Raw genomic sequence first — 21,980 nt, forward strand, 5'->3', positions numbered from 1 at the left:
GATTGCTGCTGATGCGGGTGCCTCTCGGTGACAGAGGACCCTTTGATGATTTGCAAACGTTTCGGATGGGAACTTGTCGAGTCGTGGTTCGTCCAGGAACCAAGGAGTTTATTGAGTTTCTTCTTCCGCGCTTCAGAGTTGGCATATGGTCTTCAATGCAAAGGCAAAACTTATCGCCACTAGTTGCAATAGTTTGCAGTGTATGCCAAGCTCACACGTCAGATTTTGCCTTTTTGTATGATCAAAGAAAATGCGTTACTGTTGAGGGCCACTACCACCCTAAAAAACCAGGATTACCTCTTTTGTACAAACCGTTTAGCCAAATCGGTGTACCCTTTGATGCAACTAATACACTACTAATTGACGATACTCCCGAAAAGGGAGAACTAAATCCGTCGGGAACAACCATCTCACCACCTTCTTTCGAGGGGCATTCCTTCGATTTTTACCTTGAAGATATTCTGATTCCATACTTACAAAAATTGTATCTCAGTCCATTGTTCACGGACGAGTTTGTACTTTCTAATGAATTAAGATGATTCTTCTATCTGTGTTTTTCTAATATATAGACAGACAGAGAGAGAGAGAGAGAGAGAGAGAGAGAGAGAGAGAGAGAGATTTGACGTGGTAAACAAATGTATTTCAAGCACACTTTTTCACAGGGCACAATTGAAAAATGAGATCAATAAACTTCATGTCTTGAAAGTCATTTGTATACACTTGGGTTTACAAGAATATCTGTTACATTGACACTACTTCAACCCGACCATCCAACTCTTTGCACAAAATATCTTTTTCTCTTCGCCGCATCACCTTACGGCCAGCTAAGAAAAAGGAAAAATCTGATAGTTCCTTGTCCATTGACTCTTCAATGATGTCATTTCGCAAATGCTGAAGACTGCATAGCTCCCTTATTGTAACCACCAATAGTAGGCCATTCTGTTTATCAATCACTTCCACATCCACAGTAGGATTATCTTCCAAACCTGCAGAAACTTGGTCCATAGGAATGTACTTACCGTTTAGCATTTGTGATCGCATATACCAAAATGAGAGTAATAGTGATTGGCTTGCAATCATGTACTTGACAACTAGAGTATCAAGCGCGACCTCGCACCGTAAACCAATCTCTTCCTTTGCATACCATCCTTTGTCAAGAAGTTTGTCACAGGATGACTGCTGAAATGACTTGCACATGAACATAGTTTTTGTAACTCTGATGTTGTAGCTATGAAACAGCTCTATGAAGAGTGCAACAGGACAAAAGTTTGCAATTCGAACCAGTTTGGTAGGAACAGAGCTACGCAGAGACCTTTGTATATCCTTGTAGAGCTTACTTCGCATTGCCTCCACCATTGTTTCCTCGGGAACTGGCCAGTCCACAGTGTTCCAATCAGTCGGTAGAGGTAGTTTCACCAACATGCCATTCTTATTGCCTGAGCTGAGTTGGTAAAAGTGGTCATAAAAAAAGATTCCCTCATCAGCCAATCTTTTGGTGCTCCTCTCTGAATACTGTAGAGAACCAATATGGGCATGTACAACATGGAAGAGGCCTATTATGCACTCCACAGGCTCCCATTGCTCATAAGAAGAGGGATAAACATCTGCAATATATAAAAGAAGAGTTAAACTAAGAGTATCAATAAGTACAAATGACAAATCTAATGTAATTGAGTTGTGAAGAGTAGAGACATTACTCATAACAAGCGGGAGAAACATTGCAAAATATATAGGAAAAGTTATAATGAGAGTATCAGTAAGTTCACATGTCAAGAGTACTTACAATTGCAACGTGGTTGATGTATATTTGATACATTTCCACCGTTTGCTATCACCTCTGGATGGGTAAACACATGCTGAACAAGAACTTCCTTTACAGATCTTTTGCCGATCTCAACTTTGAAATCCAACACCCTGGCTTTCCATGCTGAGCGGTAAACGTTGATACCACTAAACCTCTTGGGTCTTCTTGGTTGCATGAGGACCCATGAACCTTTGTTTATCCTTTGTCCAACCCATTGGTTGTCTGCACTTATTGAAGCTGGTATTGTAATTGAGGATATGCTACTACTTGGCCTTCTAGGCAAAGTGCCGTTGTTGTTTGTTGGTGTGAGAGACAGTAAACACCTTGAGGCTCTTGGGCGAGAAGACGTGGATGCCATAACTCTCAGAGAAAAGCTTTAGTGGAGGGAGATTCACTTTGAAAGCATTCTAATGGAGGGAAAGTGTTTCAAAATTCCAATATCTTGTGCGGGCTTAATGGTCACCATCCAGTACGTTAATGACCATGACAGAATATCAGAAGTGGGACCACACGCAAGCACCTAAAAGCTCGGTAAAAGTAAGGAAATTACTATGCTACAATCCTAGTTTCGTGAAAGTTTTATGCTATTTTCCTATTTTTTGAGTTTTTTCAGGTACTTTTCTACGTAACGTAGCCTTCATGCTCATTGGACGCGCTCTATTTTTCTCTCTCTTCATATGGCCCTCCAAATGACCTCCAAAATTTCCTAATGTGACTATGTGGTACCTTCTACAAAGGTGGTAGCACCTATGGTAGGTGGTGGTCCACCCCACCCAAGTCAGACCTGCCTGACTTGGTTGATGGCTGGATAGTAGGTGGCTAGGTGGCTAGTGGCTTATGTGCTAACTACTCCAAAGGTGGTAGCTATGGTAGGGGGTGAATACCACTTTATTGCCATGATCATGTGTTTTACATTCAATCTTTAGGCACCAATGTTGTACTGTCTAAATTGTAGCTACTATGGTTTGAGCCACCCAGCACAGTGTTGTTACCCATTAGTATTGTGGTAGCTACCAGTCTGGGGATAGCTACCTTTTTCATGCAATGGTATCTAGCATGGTGGGACATAATCTTTAAGGTTATATCCATTGATGGTTAGCTTGTCATAACCCAAATTGCCTAATGCTTGTGCAGAATCTACCTCCAAGGAAAAAAGTGAGGCACAGGTCCTTTCAACCAAATCAGATGACAGTTTTGGTAACCCTCTCTTCAGGGACATTCGTACAATATTTGTATGGTTTTGTCAATAAATGTTGCCTAAGCTTTCTATCTATTGATCAGATGATGAAAAGGGTGATCTAAACACCGAAGTGATCTCCAAAGAGGTCAAAGTGGGCGCTACAATCAGTGTTCTCTCCGATAAGGAAGAGAGACATTGCAATCTAGAAGGTAACAACAGTTCCTTGGGTCCTTCGAAGCACTTGTTTAGTACAAAGTTTACTCATCATTGTTTTTTACAATGCACCTAGAGTTTATTTTTGGGATGTTTCAGAAACAGATGTTCCTGATATAGAGGAAACCCAATTAATGGATGGTGATGTGCTCCCCATTGCACATGAAATACTTGCGGAATCGCCACTTGTCAGGGAAGAAGTGGAGCTCTTCAAGAGCCAGTATCCTAGCAAACCCTTGACATCCATACCAGTGAACCAAGAGAAATCTCCCTCAAAAATCCCTAATATTGCAGAGTCTTTTGCAGCGGCAAGAAATGCAAAAAAAACGCAAAGGGACTTCAGGTATAACTGGGTAGTCTCTGAGATGTTTGCATCTGTATGGCTTGATTAGGGTGTTTATTAATAGTTACTGCTCCTACAAGGGAGACAAGGGGAGACCAGAATGAAAGGTTGGATGCAGCCAAGGGGTCAAAGAGTGCTAAAGAGAAGGATTTTGTGGTTGTGGATGGGGACACCGGTGCAGTAAGCAGAGCAAACCTCAAAAAAGGTGTTGCAAACACATGGGCAAAAAGATGCCTGTCTTAGACTCTACCTAGTGTCCATGAGTGATGCTTTATAGCCAACCCTTCTATGAGCCTTTTTGGTTGTAACATCCTTTTTGTATCAAACCACTATCCTTCTTTGTACCGCAATGTAACAATAGAACGTTTGGATCAACCTGGAGTTCCTCTTTCATTGTCAAAGTGTTTTTTTATGTGACTTGTGATGTGGTGCATGCGTCTTTTGATGCCTTGTCCATTGAGGTGAGATCCATTTTCTCTTTAAAAAAATTAATATTGCAAATTTCTGACTCTTGCTTCTGTTTGTTTAGAGGAACTCAAACCCTTGGGCTACAACAAGTGGAAATGGGTAATGCCCCAAGGATTGAAAGGGGTTTTGAAGATCTTGTCTACTTTACAATGCACAGGTTTTGCCAACAAAGCAAAAACAGCAAAGGAGCTGCTCCTGCTGATACAATCTTTGGCTATTTGTCCTGGCAAGGAAGGCACTGACATGAAGAGTGGTACAATCCAGGTTCATCTACACATTGAGAGACTTTATACGCGTACGAAGTCTACTGTGTTAGATATGACTCTGACCTTGGATAAATAGTCATTTGCATGCTATTCATATCTATGACAGTGAAATTGGATTTTGGATTCTCCTTCTGAGTTTTGGAGCTAGATTTCACCTATGGAGCTTGGGTTTTTGATATTGGGGTTAAGATGGTTAAATGGCTACATAATTTGATGAGGTTTGAGCTTTGGGTTACTTTTGTTGGGATAAAAGCCTTGGAGTGTAGAGTTTTGCCCAAATCCATCCTTTAACTATTAAGAGACTTCATATGCATATGAAGTCTTCATTGAGTCTTTTGGCCTGGGCTTCTTCTGGAGCTTCCTTTGGTGGTTGGGATGCCCAATATCAACTCTAATTCCCATTTGGATATGGACTATTTGGATGGGGTCTAGAATACTCCACAGCCAGGAATTTCTGCTTTTGTGCTACCAGTGGTCATTAGCTAGCTCAAACTTGTCCAAATTGAAGTCATGCATTGTATGTAACATGGTGCACAAACCAGTGTTGAGAAATTGTTGGTTAGGCTCTCAAATAATAGTTTAGACTTTATACACGGTAAAAAAAGTCTATTGATGTAAAATAGTGATAAATTCCCTAGGCTGGCACTGTATGGCTTGTGTAAAGTATCCATGAACTTTGATATGACTTTGGGCTTGTGAATTGTGATAGAAAGGCTTCAAAAGAGGTCATGACACATGTTTGGCTTTTCCAAATGAATGAAAGTCAAATCACTTCCAATTGTGCTTGATGTGCATTAGAGTGCTCATGATGATGTTTTGCAAGTGCTAAAAGCCTAAACTCGCATCTAGCCTATTATATCAAGGCTTGTAGACTTTATACGTGTATAAAGTCTACTTGAGAATTCTTGATCCAGATTTATTGCAGACCTAGTCCATGATGTTTGTAAGGCTGTGATAGGTGCCCACATGAAATTGGGTAAGAGTTCTTGAGCTTAATGCCATAATTCAGGTTAAGACACTTTGTTTTTGAAACTGAAGTGATGGATGACCAATACATTTCCAATTTGGTCCAAATTTGGTGTAGAGTCTTGGCATGATAAACTTTACAGACCTGGACAATCAATTTGGGAGCAGCACCCCTTGATATCAGAGTTAGTCTTTATATACGTATAAAGTCTATTTTCACATAATGCATTTTTTACAATGGTCACAAGAAATTTGGGCTAAGTATATGCTATGCACAAAAATTCACATGATTTGGAGCATTTTTTATAAGTCTAAAGACAAATATTGAGATTAGGCTGAGAGCTTTGCGTTCTTTGGTTCTTGGGTACCTGTAGAAGCTCCAAATTCCATGAAATTTTGTGTATTGCTTCTAGAGGGTATGCAGAATTGATGTTGTGATTTCCTATGAGTGTTTCTTGTGCAAAAACTGTCTGTGAGACTTCATATGCGTATGAAGTCTACTGTGATAAAAACAAATTTTGATGCTTTGAGGTGGTCTGTGATTGTGCCTTAAGCCCTGTTAGCTATTTTTCATTTTAACAAGTCAAGTGATCAGTTTTGAAACTCCTTGCTTGGTATTTTAGTCGTCAAAAGGGATTTTTGCATTGTGGCCGCATCGGCTTAGAGATTCTTCTTGATCTCTATTTCTCTTGCATGTGGATGTCCTTAGGCACCCTCTTGTGGCTATAATGAATCCTTTGGACTCATAAATGCCTCGTTTGGCGATTTGTCGCTCAAATAGCGTCTTTTGTTGGGGAGACTGTCAGCGATAGTTTTTCTTGATGTTTGACTGTTGTTGATGATATGTTGATGAAGCCTGTGAAGTCTGGCGGCAAACGGACATCTATCCCGGCCATGAGGCCAAAATGACGCTTTTCCGGTCCTGAAGCTTTGCCCCATGTTTTGACCCACTTTTGATGATGGATTCAAGCAGAGATTTACTTCACTCAAAGACATGCTTGAGATGTATCTTCTCCTGAATTTTTGCATCGTTTCGGCCATTCTTTCTCGATCAGTCTTTGTCGTGCTCGATAAAATTAGGGTTTTTCCGGTTGACCTAAACCCGCATTATTGTAGGTCGTTGATGTGTTCTTTTAGCTTAGGTTTAACCCTCCATCAAGTCTCGTAGCAAACCGTTGAGTGGATGATGCATTACGGGATGTTTTTTATTTCTTTCCCGCGAAGCTACATTCCTATTTTTAAAAGTTTTTCGCGACAAAGAGAGTGTAGGACAAGAAAAGCTCATGGTAATGAGCCTATCTCTCATAGTTGGTGCCAATTGGTGTGTCGTGTGCGTCGTATGGAGTCGCAGAAGCTCCGATTGCTCTAGGTCTCTCTCTCACTTGTGAATAGTGAAAATGAGCTATTAAGTGGGCCCCAAAAGAACTTATATCGAGGTTTATCAAAGTAGAGGCTTTTTCATTGACGATGCTGGACGATAGCAAACATCGTCAGAACTTCTATGAGAGCGAAGCTTCAAGTAGCGACAGTTTGCACCCAGCTCAAGAGAAGAAAATTGGGAGTGGGAGCAACCAAAATGCCAATGCAACATCCACCTCACTAATAAAGCTTGCTGCACAAAAATGGTGGTGGTGAGCTTAGCTTTCAGGAGCTTTGTCGCAGAGACCCATGACATGCAGGGTCGTGCTCGACCTCAGTGCAGTGTTTCATCACAGCCCACCACACTTTCACTTCCACAACTGTGCAAAGACCTTCTTAAAGCTCAAGACCTTTCAATAAACACTTGAAATGTGGGATCGACCCAGGGCCGATTGTTTCAAGTCCCGTTTCACATTTTGACCTGCAAACATATCTTTTCCCAAACCATGCCCCTTGGTGAAGCCTCAACCCGACATAAGCGCCTCGTGATGATTAAATGATGATCTAATTCTACCAATGCTCCAAATAAACTTATCGGCGCGTTTTACTAAAACACGCCTCAAAAGAGAAGAGACACAGAGAGGTGTACCAATTGATTTTTAGGCCTTCTTAGATTGGGATACTTATTGGCAATCTCATTTGTAAAGCATTCGAGTGATCCAGTGTTTCACAATTCCACTGCAATGATGCCTTCACCTCGACATTTTCTGAATGATTGGAACTTCTCCAATCCTCTTCAGGGGAGCAACAAGTTCTATTCCCGTATCACGGTAGATGTCAAGGCTCTAAGCGTTAATTCCTATCAGATTTACACAACGCTTCTGACAAGTAGCCTTGGTGTTCAACAAATTTTTTGACATTATAGGCCTCTCGAAATCTAGGGCTAACATCAAGTGATAATGAAGAAAGTGATATCATGGTGCAAATGGTAGAAATTGACCCTTCTTTCAAAACAATCATGATGCATCACACGACAGGAAGTTAATACCAGTGAGGTGCCATCCAATTTATGCATAGCAAGTGTTACACCAAATATATCATTGTTCTTAGCCATGGTTGTTGACTATAATGTATCTAAAGTTTCTCCTATATAGGAAATGACACAAATGTAAACCTCGCAATATAGGAGAATCATGGAATTGATCAAAACTAGTTTGAATCCCACAAAAATAAACATAGACGAGCATATATTTTTGCACAAAAGAACAAATTGTCTACATAGCACTTCCCAGGACACAGGTCCATTGGACAAGGTTTGACACGTATATAGGTGGGCACGATCCCTAGAGCCAGGCTCTACCACATGGCAAGCATGTAGTTAAGCGGTCTCTTGGGTCAAGGGCTATAGAAGAGGATGGCTGGGTGTTTAATGGTATGCTTGTTTCTCCCGTGTTCTTACATTGGTATCAGACATAGTGTGTTATCTCTCTTTCATCCCGTAAAGAGCAAGGCCCTAGGACTCTCTCTCTCTCTCTCTCTCTCTCTCTCTCTCTCTCTCTCTCTCTCTCTCTCTCTCTCTCTCTCTCTCTCTCTCTCTCTCTCTCTCTCTCTCTCTCTCTCTAGCTAGGCCATGCATGCTTTGCATGAAAGAATAAATTTAGCAAAATTTATCTCAACTCGTGGAGAACAAGAGGAAGAGAACCGTGCATGCAAGGCAAGGAGAGCTCCGCTTGTGGCCTGCGTGAAGGCCTGCTTACACACAACAAGCAGCGGCAAATGACGTACTCAAAACAATGAAAGATTGGGCTCAAATGGATCACAAGGCTCTCCTCTTCACTTCTCGTTTTTGCACAAAGACCTCAATTTTGGGCCGGATTAGTAGCGACGATCTTTCTCTTCTCTTTTGCCTGCACTGTTCACTAGCTGGCATCTCCTCTTCACTTGAGTTCATCTTATCAAGCCTTATATTAAGTGGCCAACCTCAAAAAAAAAGTTGTTCACAAGGCAAAAGCTTTTCAAGAAAATGATCATTTTTATTAGGAAATCAACTGGTTTTTGTGGCTTCTAAAGCAATTTTTTATGGGAATGGGATCGTGCTAGCTAGGGTGGATGAAAAAGAAACATAGTGCACACAAGTGAGTGTGTGTGGCTAGATTATCACTCAAGCAAACTAGATTCCAAGGTGAATTAACTTGGACTCATAAACACGATCTTTAGTTGTTGCTAAGCCGTCACAAGCTCACCATAAACAAGAGAGATGTAATTCAGAATGAGATTTCTTTATTCATGCATCAAATGAGCTTTAAGTAGCTCTACAGCCTTGCAGCACTACATGGGATAATTCCACCTTTCCTCTCCTTGAATCATACTCTAGTACTCTAGGACAAATCTCACACCTTACAATCCTCCCCTTCAGGTTTGGACTAGGAAGAAACTGACATCTCTGGCACACTTCAATCCAAGAGTAAAAGACGACCATCTCCAATCTAGGAGACCATCCCCAATCCACAAGAAAAATTATCTCTAATCCAAGAGACACTCAACACCTCCCCTTAAACATATGTATTAAATTGAGACCAATCTAGTCCAAGCTATCTCCAAACAAATACAACTGAAAAATAAGGGTAAAACAAAAGCTAGAGAATGTATTCCTATACTAAAAGTTTATTCTACTTTCTTCTTCATCTTCATCTTTGTCTTCTTTTGCCAAATAGACTTTGGGCCTCAGATTGCTGTTGGTACTTCCTCTTTCCTTTTTGAAACACTTGGAAGGAAGTCGACCCTTCTTTTTGCAAATGCTGCAAGTCTTCAATGCTCGACAATCCTTTGCTATTTTCCCTTCTTAGCCACACTTAAAACAAGTTTTGTTACTGGAGCTAACTGCAAAATCTCCTTCCCCTGAAGTAATGTTCCTCCTCCCTTGTTGGGCAATAGGTTGAGGCTCCTCATTTGGTTGATGTTGTTGCACATTGTTACCATTTGCACTCCTTGAGTCTTCATTGTCCTCAAGCTCCATGTACTCATCACCTATGTCTTTTGTTTGTTTTCTTTCCAAGTAATCTTTGTACAAATTTTGTTCGTTGAAAATTACATCCCTACTTCTAAAGATTTTACCATCTTCAGGATCTTATAAATGATACCCAGAGTCATCTTCTCCATAGCCAATGAAGAAACACTTTTTGGACTTTGCATCTAGCTTTGACCTTAGGCTTTTGTCTATGTGCATAAAATCCTCACACCCAAACACTTTGAGAAATACGTAATTCACTGGTTTACCTGTCCATGCCTCTTTTGGAACTCCCCATCCAATGTCGTTGAGGGTAACTAGTCTATTAAGTACACAGACGTACTTACTACTTTCTCCAAGCGATAGGCCTGCATGTAGCAGCATGTTATGTGATCGTTCCATGATTTTTCTATTCATCCTTTCCAAAATTCAATTTTTCTGAGGTGTCCATGGGGTTTTCCTTTGTCTCCAAATGCCATTGCTAGCACAAAAGCTTTCAAAAGCTTGGCTGCAATATTTGCCTCCATTGTCGGATTCGAGTCATTTAACCTTGGTGCCTTCTTCATTCTCCACAAAGGCTTCCACCTTTGAAATATGGAAAACACAGCGTATTTATTCTTCATTGCATAAACCCAAGTTTTCATAGTTTCATCGTCTATGAATGTTACATAATCGTACAACGAGTCACCAAGGGATGGTGTACTTGTAGGACTTGAAACATCAGAATGAACCAATTCAAGTTTTTATTTTCTCATTCATCTCATGCCTTATAAATTTTTATCCTCTTTTGTTTACCATAAACCCAATCTTCACATAATTCTAAGTCCACTTCTTTCAAATCTGGAAGAAGCTTCTTTGATTGAAGGATTATTTGCATTCTTTTGGCACTCATATGTCCAAGCCGGTAGTGCCATAAACCCAATCTTCACAGAATTCTAAGTCCACTTCTTTCAAATCTGGAAGAAGCTTCTTTGGTTGAAGGATTATTTGCAGTCTTTTGGCACTCATATGTCCAAGCTGGATTTATTCTTCATTACATAAACCCAGGTTTTCATACTTTCATCGTCTATGAATGTTACATAATCGTACAACGAGTCACCAAGGGATGGTGTACTTGAGGACCTGAAACATCAGAACGAACCAATTCAAGTTTTTCATTTTCTCATTCATCTCATGCCATATAAATTTTTATCCTCTTTTGTTTACCCATTAACCGAATCTTCACAGAATTCTAAGTCCACTTCTTTCAAATCTGGAAGAAGCTTCTTTGATTGAAAGATTATTTGCATTCTTTTGGCACTCATATGTCCAAGCCGGTAGTGCCACACCATACTATCGACCTCTGTAATGGTTGCACAAATTGAAGATTGTGTGTTGACACTACACAAGTAAAGTGTACCAACCTTTTCTCTTTTGGCAACCACCAAAGATCCCTTTCAGATATTTCAATGTTTGTTTCTGAATGGAATGTTGTGACCTTTATTGTCCAATTGGCCTATAGAGATCAAATTATTGCAAAGAGAAGGAACATCCCTAACATCTTTAAGCTTCCATTTATTTCCATTAGTGGTTTTGGCACAAATTGTACCTTTGCCGACAATTTCACAAGCTTCATCATCTCCCAAGTATACATACCCAAAATTACCTTTGCTGTAATCTTGAAAATATTGCTTGTGCAGTGTCACATGGAATGAAGCCCTGAAATCTACTATCCAAGATTTAAACACATTGTCTAATGAGAGATTTAGAGCATCTTGCTCTACTTTACCTACCACATTGACCTCCGATGTTAGCTTGTTGTCTTGAGACTCCGAATCCTTCTTATTCTTGGACCAACAATCCTTCTTAATTAATATGGCCCTTCTTGTAGCAGTTACAAAATTCAAGAACTGACTTTGTGCGTGACTTTCTTGAGATCATGAGCCTTTTGGTTTTTGAACCTCTCCTTAGACCTTCCTCTTGTTTCCACTAACAGCATAGCACTTGATGATTCACTTGTGCTTCTCCTTTGCATTTCCTTGCTTAGGAGAACACCCACAACATCATCAAGCTTAAGACTATGTGTGCCATAGATAGAGTTACTTACAGTCATCACAAGGTTGTCCCAACTATCCGATAGAGACGATAGTATAAGGAGAGCTTGCACTTTGTCATCAAAATTGACTTTCATCGATTGAAGTTGACTTATGTTGGTATTAAAGTCATTAAGGTGTTCTTCAATTGAACCACTCTGCCATTTTTAGATTGAATAAGTGCTTCATAAAAAATACCGTATTGGATTCCGATGGTTTCTCCTAGAGGCCATCAAGTCACTTCATCAAGTCCTCCATGGTCTTCATCTCCAAAATGTTGAAGACCACCGTTGACCCAAAGCTTGGCCTAATTGTTACTAATCCATTCTGGTCAAGGACAATCCATGCTTCATCTGCCATCATTGCGGGCTTATTTGCAAGACCGCCTAGTAGCAAATGTAGGTCGTTCTGGTAGAGATAGTCTTCAATCTGCATCTTCTAATGTTGGTAGCTTTTTCCATTGAGTTTCTCGATCTTGAGCTTCCCTTCCTCCACCATTACTACCACTCAATTCAAGGATTCATTTCCTTGAGATACTTTAGCTACGAGCAAACCTTGCTTTGATACCAGTTGTTATGACATAGGACGTAGCTAAGTAGATAGTAGAGTAGCTTACTTAATGGAGAGAGACAATTTTTCACACACGAGAGATTATAGAGTAGAGAGAGAGAGAGAGAGAGAGAGAGAGAGAGAGCACATGATATACATGGTTCGCCCAATGTGAGCTACATCCATAGGAAAGCAGCCACTCAATGGCTTTAGTACTTTGAACAAGAATCAGGCTACAAAGGGATTATACCCATTATAGAGCTCCCACCTTGCTTCACTCTCACCTCCTCACACCCACTTTGTTGCATCAACTTCACAATGCACCACAATGCTCTCTTATTTGTGTGTAGAAAAGGCCTCCTTTTACAGTCCAAAAGGAATGCCCTCTCTCATGAGAGGTAGCCGTGTGTAGCTGCCCTTGTGTAGACAAGTCCAAGTTGGACTCTCCAATGCACCCATGTGTGGCTGCCCTTGAGAAGACAAGTCTGCCTTGAAATCGGCCACCAGCCATTGAATTCAACCATCGGCCACCCACCATTGACTTTCAACCACTGGCCATTGACTATTGGCCATTGGCCAATAAACTCTGGCCGTTTTTCGACCACTTTTTGGCCGCCATCTGGCCATAATATTTCAACAAAAAGGATTACTTCGGCATGACTAGCCGTGAATTTTTGGTTTTTTGGAGAGTGTTTTTTCTTCACACACGATGGCTTCTCCACATAACAAGGGCCTTACAAATGTACGTCAAAGATTATAAAAATTACAAGGGGTAAATTAAGTTCCATACTTAAAAACAGGCCAAAGCATAAGAAAAATAGAATACACCGCCTAGAGAGGGCTCACTAAGAGAACAAGCAAGCACTGATGAAGGGGTTCTACACTTCTCTCCTCCAAGCAGACAACCACAACCAAAGGAGACAACACAACCAGAAAAAGAGAAGAAAATTCCCATTGCTAGCAATGTAAAACAAAATTTGAACCGCCCAAAGCAACTGCCAACGAGCAAGTGGATGAACCAGCCATCCCAACAGAGACTCCAAGCACACACGAAAACTAGTGAGATGAGCCAATCACAACCAAGGCTCATGACACATCAATGGATCAACCCTCCAGAGAGCACTTCAAGAAAATTGGAAAGTCTAGAATACATAGATGAATACGCCTAGTATGCACATGATGTGATGGACAAAATGAGAGATGAGATATACGCTCACCACACACAACTCCATAATTTATGTCAACGAATGAAGTACTCAAATGAAAGGCTCGACATGGACAACATTTGTAATGAATCATACAAAACAAGCCATGGAATTCAAAGACAAGGAATTGGCTAAATTAACTGCAAAGGCCACAGCGGACTTAGAAGCTCTTCAAACAAGGAATCAACAACAAGAGCAACAATTCATAAAAAAACACCTTTGCTTTACAAGAGTCAGCTTCCACGATAATCCGCCTATAGATTTAGCTAAACATTTCAAATACTTAGTTGGCATAGTTAGAAGCTCAATGCCAAGAGCAAAACACATTGCTAAATCAGCTCAAGGACAACCCTATAGTAGCCACACTACAGGGCACAAATGAGGCATATAAAGCAAGGGAGCATAAGGTTAAAGACCTTGAGATGGAGCTCAAGCTAAAACAAATGTAGGGAAGATAATTGGTTTTATGCAGTGGGAGGAAAGATATCAAAAGGAAATTGATCAACTTAAAGTGGAATTGAGCAAAGCTCAAGAGGCTGATATGACACATGCAACCACACCAAGGGAAGAACCAATAGATTCTGCAATGGGAGATATAGATACCCTGCATTTTGTGGACTTTGAAGTAGCTACCACCAAAGAGGCCAATCTCCTAGAGATAGATATTTCTCTAGATGAAGCGGGACCTTCACCTCAATCAAAAAGCTTAATTTTTTTAGAAAGAAGCGGAATTAAAGAAGCAAGTAAAAGAGGAGGCCAAGACAATTTGGAAAGAATCCATGCAGTGGGAAGAGTGGATATTGTACTCCATCAATTTCAACCTCTTCACATCGTCCACTATCAATGGCGCTTGGCATCATCAAGCTCTCCCCTTTTCCCTCAAATAGTTTGAAGTACTCTAGATCAAAGAAAGACTACTCAAGGACTTCCAAGCCAACCTAGCACTAATACACCCAAAATGCTAGGAGGTCTGGCTAAACCGGCACCCCAAGTATCTAATTTTGTACGCAAATGTGCCATTACATATCAAACAAGATCTTGTGCAATGTTCAATACCAAGAGTCCAAAGCTAGCAGCAACATTCTATCCTCCAACAAAAGAGGCCCACTTAGCTCAACTACCCAGGTTTCTACCACCCCAGAATAACCAACCCACAAAAACTATATGGTGGAAACGTTATCCTCAACCCTTCAGCTATTTCAAGAGATTTTGGATTGCTAAAATTCTCCTAACCTACTGCCCTAAAAAAGTTATTTGCCTTTGGCTCATCAATTTCACCATCCATGTGTTTGTGCCATCCTCTTTTGAAAGCTTCTTTGTTTCCTCTTCTTTGGAACCTAGTAGTTTTGTAGACCTTGCAAAATATCCCTTGGGATGTGTTGTGTAATAGAAAATGGAGGAAGATATAGGGTGCCTATACTGCCATTCTCAACATTATGTGATTCCATGGGGAACGCGTTATGAGGCTATTGATACAACAAAGAAGACCATCAAAACACACTCATAGTACCCATTGAGAGAGAGAGAGAGAGAGAGAGAGAGAGAGAGTATCTTTCAGCTTCTTGTATGTAGAATAACTGATTACATTGTCTCTTCCTCTTGTGTCCACAAGTGCTTACTCTCTTGATGCGTTTGGAAGCGATATTGTGATGCGTATATCCATGCCTCCAAGCCAATTATGCTCCATCTAGATTTCTTTGATTCTAGGAGGTGCCATTGTTGGTTGTGGTTGGATTTCCTTTTTTTTTTTTTCTTTGCACTTTAAAATCCTTATCTTAGCTTCCTCTTGAGCCTGTGCTCTCTTAGCCTTGGCTTGCTGTCTAGGTTGTATTTAAACACCCATTTTCTAAAAATTATAAACATAAAACGCTATTATACGGTGTCATTTTGAATAATTTATGAATATTCAAAAAAATTCTTTTGATTGAGAAATCTTTTGATCCATAAATATTTTGATCAAAAAAAGTACATATAAAATGAACAATCACCAATTTCAATCGGAATCCGTGATTGCCTCTTGCATTCAGAGATCTTGAGAGACTACCAATAAGAGAGACCACTAGTTACAGTGGAATGACCGGCAGGGAGAGCACAATTCTAGTATATTTTTTCACTTTGATTTTGTGCGTACTAACTTGTTTTTTTGTGTTGTGCCAGACTCGTGTGATGTAGCAGGTTCTCTCTCACCACAGAGCTACCGGCTATAGGCCACTTTGTGGTGTGCAGACATACGACTCAGTCCAGAAGTGAGTAGAATTTAGTCTCTCTTCTCGTTCTCTGCAGCCATATGGCTCACTTCAAGGGATGGTTTTAGAACATACTTATATTCTTACTCATGTGGTGTATTAGTTTTTCTCTCACCACAGATCTGAGTTAGAATTTAGTGGTTGACTTGTGGAGTGCAGTAGGCATGATTCTACACCTCTCACTTTAGAGTGACCTATAGTATTATCAATTTTAGATCAAGACATTCCATCATTTCTAATGCGTAGAAACACAAGAGTGTTGCTTGTAAAACAGCGAGTGTAGAATGCATACTTTATGCCCTCTTCATTTTTGTGTGATGCACCAATTACCCTTGTGCTTCGGACTCCATAGAAATGTTAGTGTTCATCACAAGATGACTTGGTTTTGTCATGGATGTAGATATATATGATGTCTAGCCTGCATCTAAGATTATTAACTATCCCCTGATAGTTGAGTTTTGAGTTCCACACACTTCATCGGGGATTAGATTAGGTCACATTATCATTATTGCTACATAGAAATATGAGGGTTACGCTCATCAACCTAAGAGTGGAGAGATGCATACCTATGCCCTCTTCATCTTAGCATTATGTGCATTACCCTTGTACTTTCCAATCCGTAGATACACCATTATTCATCACTAGATGACTTAGTGTTGTCTTGGATGTAGATACATACGATGTATAGCTTCAATCTGAGATTGTTAAGATATCCATTGACGGTTATGTTGTGATCTCCACACACTTCATCAGGGATTAGATTGATTAAAATATCAATCAATGTTACAACAGTGTCCAAGACTTGTGTTGAGCATACCTCACACAAGCTGGGTTGTTTACATATACGCTCCTGTGGATGTTTATGTGTATTCTCCAACACTCTACATTCCTCCATGCACATATAACATTGTCCAGTTCTTGTGATGAGCGTAGCCCACACTTCTCGCATGTTCACCTCTCTCTCTCTCTCTCTCTCTCTCTCTCTCTCTCTCTCTCTCTCTCTCTCTCTCTCTCTCTCTCTCTCTCTCTCTCTCTCTATATATATATATATATATATATATATATATATATATATATATAGATTGAACAATAAACATGACATGATTTCAATAGTTTACATTCATATCATAATGTTTATGCTTTAAAATTATATCTTCAAGGTTATAGTACGCCACTTTCATCACATGTTAGAGGCCGAGCTTCGTTGTTGCCTAAACCCTTTGGCTCCATTAGGAAAAATATGAACCCCAAAAGGGCCTTGTAAAGATCCCTAATTTTAAGGGATTAAGGCTAAAAATGTGCGTGTTTACGAGACAAAGACATTGAATGAGGGTATTCTCATAGGCTTTTTTCAAGGCTCTCTTAGGCTTTTTGTAGGTTGAAATAGAGGCTAGGAAGGGAGGATACGTACATTATCTCTCTACCCAAAAGAGTGGTGGTCCTTATGAAAATAACTACCCTCCCTCCTTACTTTTGCCACATCATCAAGGACATCCTTAGCCTCAACCCAAAAAATCACTTTTTTCCAAAAAAAATCAAGAAAACCTCACTTTTACTCAAAACTTCTCCCCAACCTTTATGTATACCCAAAAATCAATTTTCTCTCTCAAAATCTCACTACAAGATCTGCAAAAATATCAAACTTTCCACCTTTTTTTATTTCCCTCCGAAATCACTTTCCTCTCTCTCAAAACTCTCCCTCTCTCAAAACTCTCCTACTTTTTAGCACACACTCTTCCTCCTTCCCTCTCTCACTCCTCTCCCTCTCTCTTCTCTCTCCTACTTTTCAACACACACTCTTCCTCTTTCCCTCTCCTTGTTGCAGGTTCATTCCATAGCTTTGTTGCAGCTCTCCCCTCATAGCCCTCCTCTCCAATCCATAGCTCTCGTGCAGCTCTCCATCCCATAGCTCTCCTCTCCACTTGGTAGCTCTGTTGCAGTTCTCCGTCCCATAGCTCTTCATTCCATAGCGTAAGCGTAGCTTCAATCCCATAGAGACTTTATCCCCTGAAGGTGGTGCTCGAAAAAGAAGGGTTATAGCTACAAGGTGCATTTTGCTACACTCCAATCTGTGCTTTAAGTTGTTGTTGTGGTAATGTTTTTCTCCATTCTAGTAGAAATTTTATCCAAGAGCTGTGTGGTGGCCACAGCGAGGATGATCGCATACATTTGTTAAGTTTGTGCCTCAAGAAATTGGATGTCATAGCCCTTTTATGAGCACCAAATGCAAAACATTTCAACAATGTTGTCACAAAGGAGGTGATGCGATAGTTTTCAAATCTTGTGAGTGATGCTGATGTACATAAGGCTTGTGATGAAGTGGGAATTAGTACTAAGGGCTACATTGCCTTATATGGTCTCCTTAAGGATGCTTTAAAGAAAAGAGGAATTAATGAGAATGTTTTTCCTATACCACTTAAGGGGAGTTTGAAGTTGATTGGCACTTAGGTGGTAATTTGAAAACAATCAAGTGCATTCTAGGGTGCAAACAAGGGGTTGGAGCTTTGTATCCTTGTCCATTGTTCATTAAGGGCTATAAGGGGAATGCACGTAAAATTGCAATAGTTGACAAAATAGAGGAAGAGGACAATTCACAAATTACACATGTGTGAGAGGATTTGGTGCTACGATGTCCTATGCTAAAGGAGCCCAGTTGTGCCACAAAAGAGAGTGAATGAAACCCTATAATTAACTTCCCTCTAAAAAATAAGAATTTTTTCACACTTCATGCTTTTATGTGCATCTTTGATTGTTTATTAAAGCTTCATATTGATAATTCCTTTACAATGAAGCCTGTGGAGAGGTCGCTTGACGCTATCTCAAAAGTGGAAGGGATTTTAAATTCAATAGGCTTTCATGGGACCAACACCTCCACTGTTGCACAGAAGAACAATGCAAGCACTCAGAAAGTGGCCCAACCAATGTCCATGAGTGGACTAACAAGGCACTTTATGAAGAGGGTTCGGTCCAAGGAAAGTAGTGCTGCTGTCGAAATATCAACATCTAAAGGTGGATGGGAGTTGTGGAAGGATCTTTGCAAGTATACAACGAACAGTGATAGCAAGGAAAGTATTGTGCTTAGCCGATAACATGTTTGGGCCGTATTTGACAAGATGATGAAGATACTACGGCTTGCAAGAAAAACCAATGAGTACCGACAAGAATTCCAAAAATTATGTGGTGGAGTTTACAAAGGTATCCGTCATTGCATGGGGTGAAACAAACATTACACACTATATGGTGAGTGCTTGTTGTTCCGACTTGATCTATACTATGCTTTAGTTTTGATCATTGATGTGTTGTGGATTTATGGGTAGCACAACCTCTATGCCCATGGTGCATACTTTATGAACATGTATGGTTCATTGGATATTTGGAGCATGCAAGGTATGGAAAAGTCACACTATCGTGCCAGGGATGTCTACTTCAAGAATACACGACATGGAGGGGGTTTAGTGCACTCATTCTATCTTCAGGAAATGTTCAACTGGTATTATCGTACCACCTTTGGATGCAAACTGTCGATTGAACGTGCAAGGTCATCATGCTTGGTAAAAGAAGCCCATTGACTGGCTTATGTTCATTCCTCAGAGCATTGGAAATCCTCACAAGGTCCAGCATGGCATGCAGTGTGGCAAGCATCAAGGCCTAGGGTGGAAAAAGTTTGGGCCAGGAGGCAATAGATGTACTTCAAATCTCATGATAATGGGAAATCCATTGCACTTGGATGCACATGTTATCCATGTAATAAGAGCATTACAACATATTTTTTTGTATCACAACCCTCTCTTTTTTTGGATCAAATGTTTTCATTGTTTGATTGTTCACACAATTTTACAAGTAGACGTTTAGCTCTGTGTGTTTGAATAGCTCTCTACTTTCATGTGGTTTTGTAATTCAAAAGATTATTTTCTCATGCTTTTAGCGGATCTTTTCTACCATGTGAACCCACCCTTATATGGACACCCTATATAAAGAGGAACCCCCCCCCCCCCCCCCCATCACAAACACAAAACACTCCTTCCCTCATTGAATACCACAAGCTCTAAGAAGCCCCCCAAACGCACTTTCTAGATAGCAAGGACAAAACAAATTGCAAAGAAAAATCCAAAGACCAATGAGGTGTGCAAAAGGCAGAAGATGCATGAAAATTGGCAAACCAAAGAGCTAGCTGACCTCGGATGCACAGAGACAAACACGTCCGATGAGTGTCCGCCTTGGGAAGGGGAGGACATCATAGTGAATCATAGGGTTGGCAAAAAGATGTTTCCAGGCCCAATGGGCACGATGCCATCCGGCCCAGGTTGCCAAAATGTGGTCGGCAAGTCACTGCCCAGGGAAATGGGTGCCATGACTTCTGATCAACCCAACAAAGATGAGTGAAGCAGTGATGATGAAGATTATGATCGAAATGAAGATTCCACCAAGCAATCTCACAAGCGTCGTTGCAAGTAAAAATTCTACAAGAAGTCGCAAAGAGCATGGCCATAAGGAGCTCAGAGGCCCCCACAGTGCAGACCTTAAAGAGCATGACGCTTCTACAGAGCGTTTGCTGAAATCTCACTACAAGAGCTTGCTTAAATTTCGACGTCAAATTACCGGCGTCAATGGCGGGCGTCGGAATATATGTAGTGTGAGATAAAATTTTAATTTTTGAATTTTTTGGCACATGGACTGACGTCTGGTACTGACGCCTATATCGTAGTCTGTATCGGTGTCTATTCCAGTGGTCCTAGTGGCATATATACCGGCACTTGTATCGGTGGACCCTACAAAAACTAGAACCTCAGGTCTTTCCCTGTACATTTTCCTCATTTTTTTGCCTCTTATCTTGCCCTCCTCCTCCTCACTTGTGCAGATCTGTTGCTCAACAACTCACCGGAGGTGGGATTCTTGCTCGTGGACTGCTCCTCAGCATCGAGGTGAGATTCTTTTCAAGTTTGCTTGTAGATTTTTGCAGTTTAGTGTATGTATATGTAATAGAACGTGTGTGTGTGTGTGTGTGTGTGTGTGTATGTGTGCGCGCGCGATTTTTTGCAGGTTTGAAGACATTTTTAAGACTCTTTCTTGCTCAAATAGGCCGCATGTGAGTGCTCTAAAGTTCTATGCAATTTTATTTTAAAGTTATATTGTATTGACAAAATAAAACTTCATGCATAAAGCTTTCAATGCTTTAAATTTTCATGCAATCTTATTTTGAATTTATGCTTTGGGGAACGTTCTCGCTACCATCTCATCATCATCATGCGATCGAGGCTTAGGTTATAGGTTTAAGTTAAGTTTAGGTTTAGGTTATAGGATAAGTTAAGTTATAGATTAGGTTAGATTATATGTTAGGTTTAGGTTATAGCTTAAGTTTAGATTATAGGTCAAGTTAGGTTATAGTTTAAGTTAGAGCTAACGGTAAATAGTAGAAAAAACACAAACGAACTTTGAAAATTACTCGTGTACTTCAAAAAACGCAAACGAACTTCGGCTAGGTTAGGTTATAGGTTAGGTTTAGGTTATAGGTTATATGTTTGGTTACGTTATGTTATAGGTTATAGGTTATAGGACAAGTTAGGTTATGTTTAGTTTATAGGTTAGGTTAGGTTAGGTTAGAGATAGCGGCAAATATATAGTAGGAAAATCACAAACAAACTTCGAAAATGCCTCGTGTACAAAAAACACAAACGAACTTTGGTTAGGTTTTACGTTAGGTTTAGGTTATAGGTTAGGTTACATTAGGTTATAGGTTATAGGTTATAGGTTATAAGTTAGGTTAAGTTAGGTTTAGGTTATGAGTTAGATTAAGTTATAGGTTAGGTTAGAGCTAGCGGATAATAGTAAAAGAAACCAAACAAACTTTGGAAATGACTCGTTTACTTCCAAAAATGCAAACGAACTTCGGTTATGTTAAGTTATAGGTAAGGTTTAGGTTATATGTTAGGTTAAGGTTATAGGTTAGGCTAGATTATAGATTAGGTTAAGTTAAGTTATATGTTAGGTTTAGGTTAAAGATTAGCTTAGGTTATAGGTTAGGTTAGAGCTAGCGGAAAACAATAGAAAAAATACAAACGGACTTCGAAAATGACTCGTGTACTTCAAAAACACAAATGGAATTCGGTTAGGTTAGGTCATAGGCTAGAGGCTAGGTTAGGTTAGGTTAGGTTATAGGTTATAAATTATAGGTTAGGTTAGAGCTAGCGACAAATAGTAAGAAAAATGCAAACGGACTTCGGAAATGACTCTGTACTTCAAAAAACACAAACGGACTTTGATAAACGAAGTAAAATAACACAATCGAACTTCAAAAGCGCACG

Source organism: Adiantum capillus-veneris, chromosome 2 (genome assembly GCF_014529385.1).
Source record: "Adiantum capillus-veneris isolate H3 chromosome 2, ASM1452938v2, whole genome shotgun sequence".
NCBI lineage: Eukaryota > Viridiplantae > Streptophyta > Polypodiopsida > Polypodiales > Pteridaceae > Adiantum > Adiantum capillus-veneris.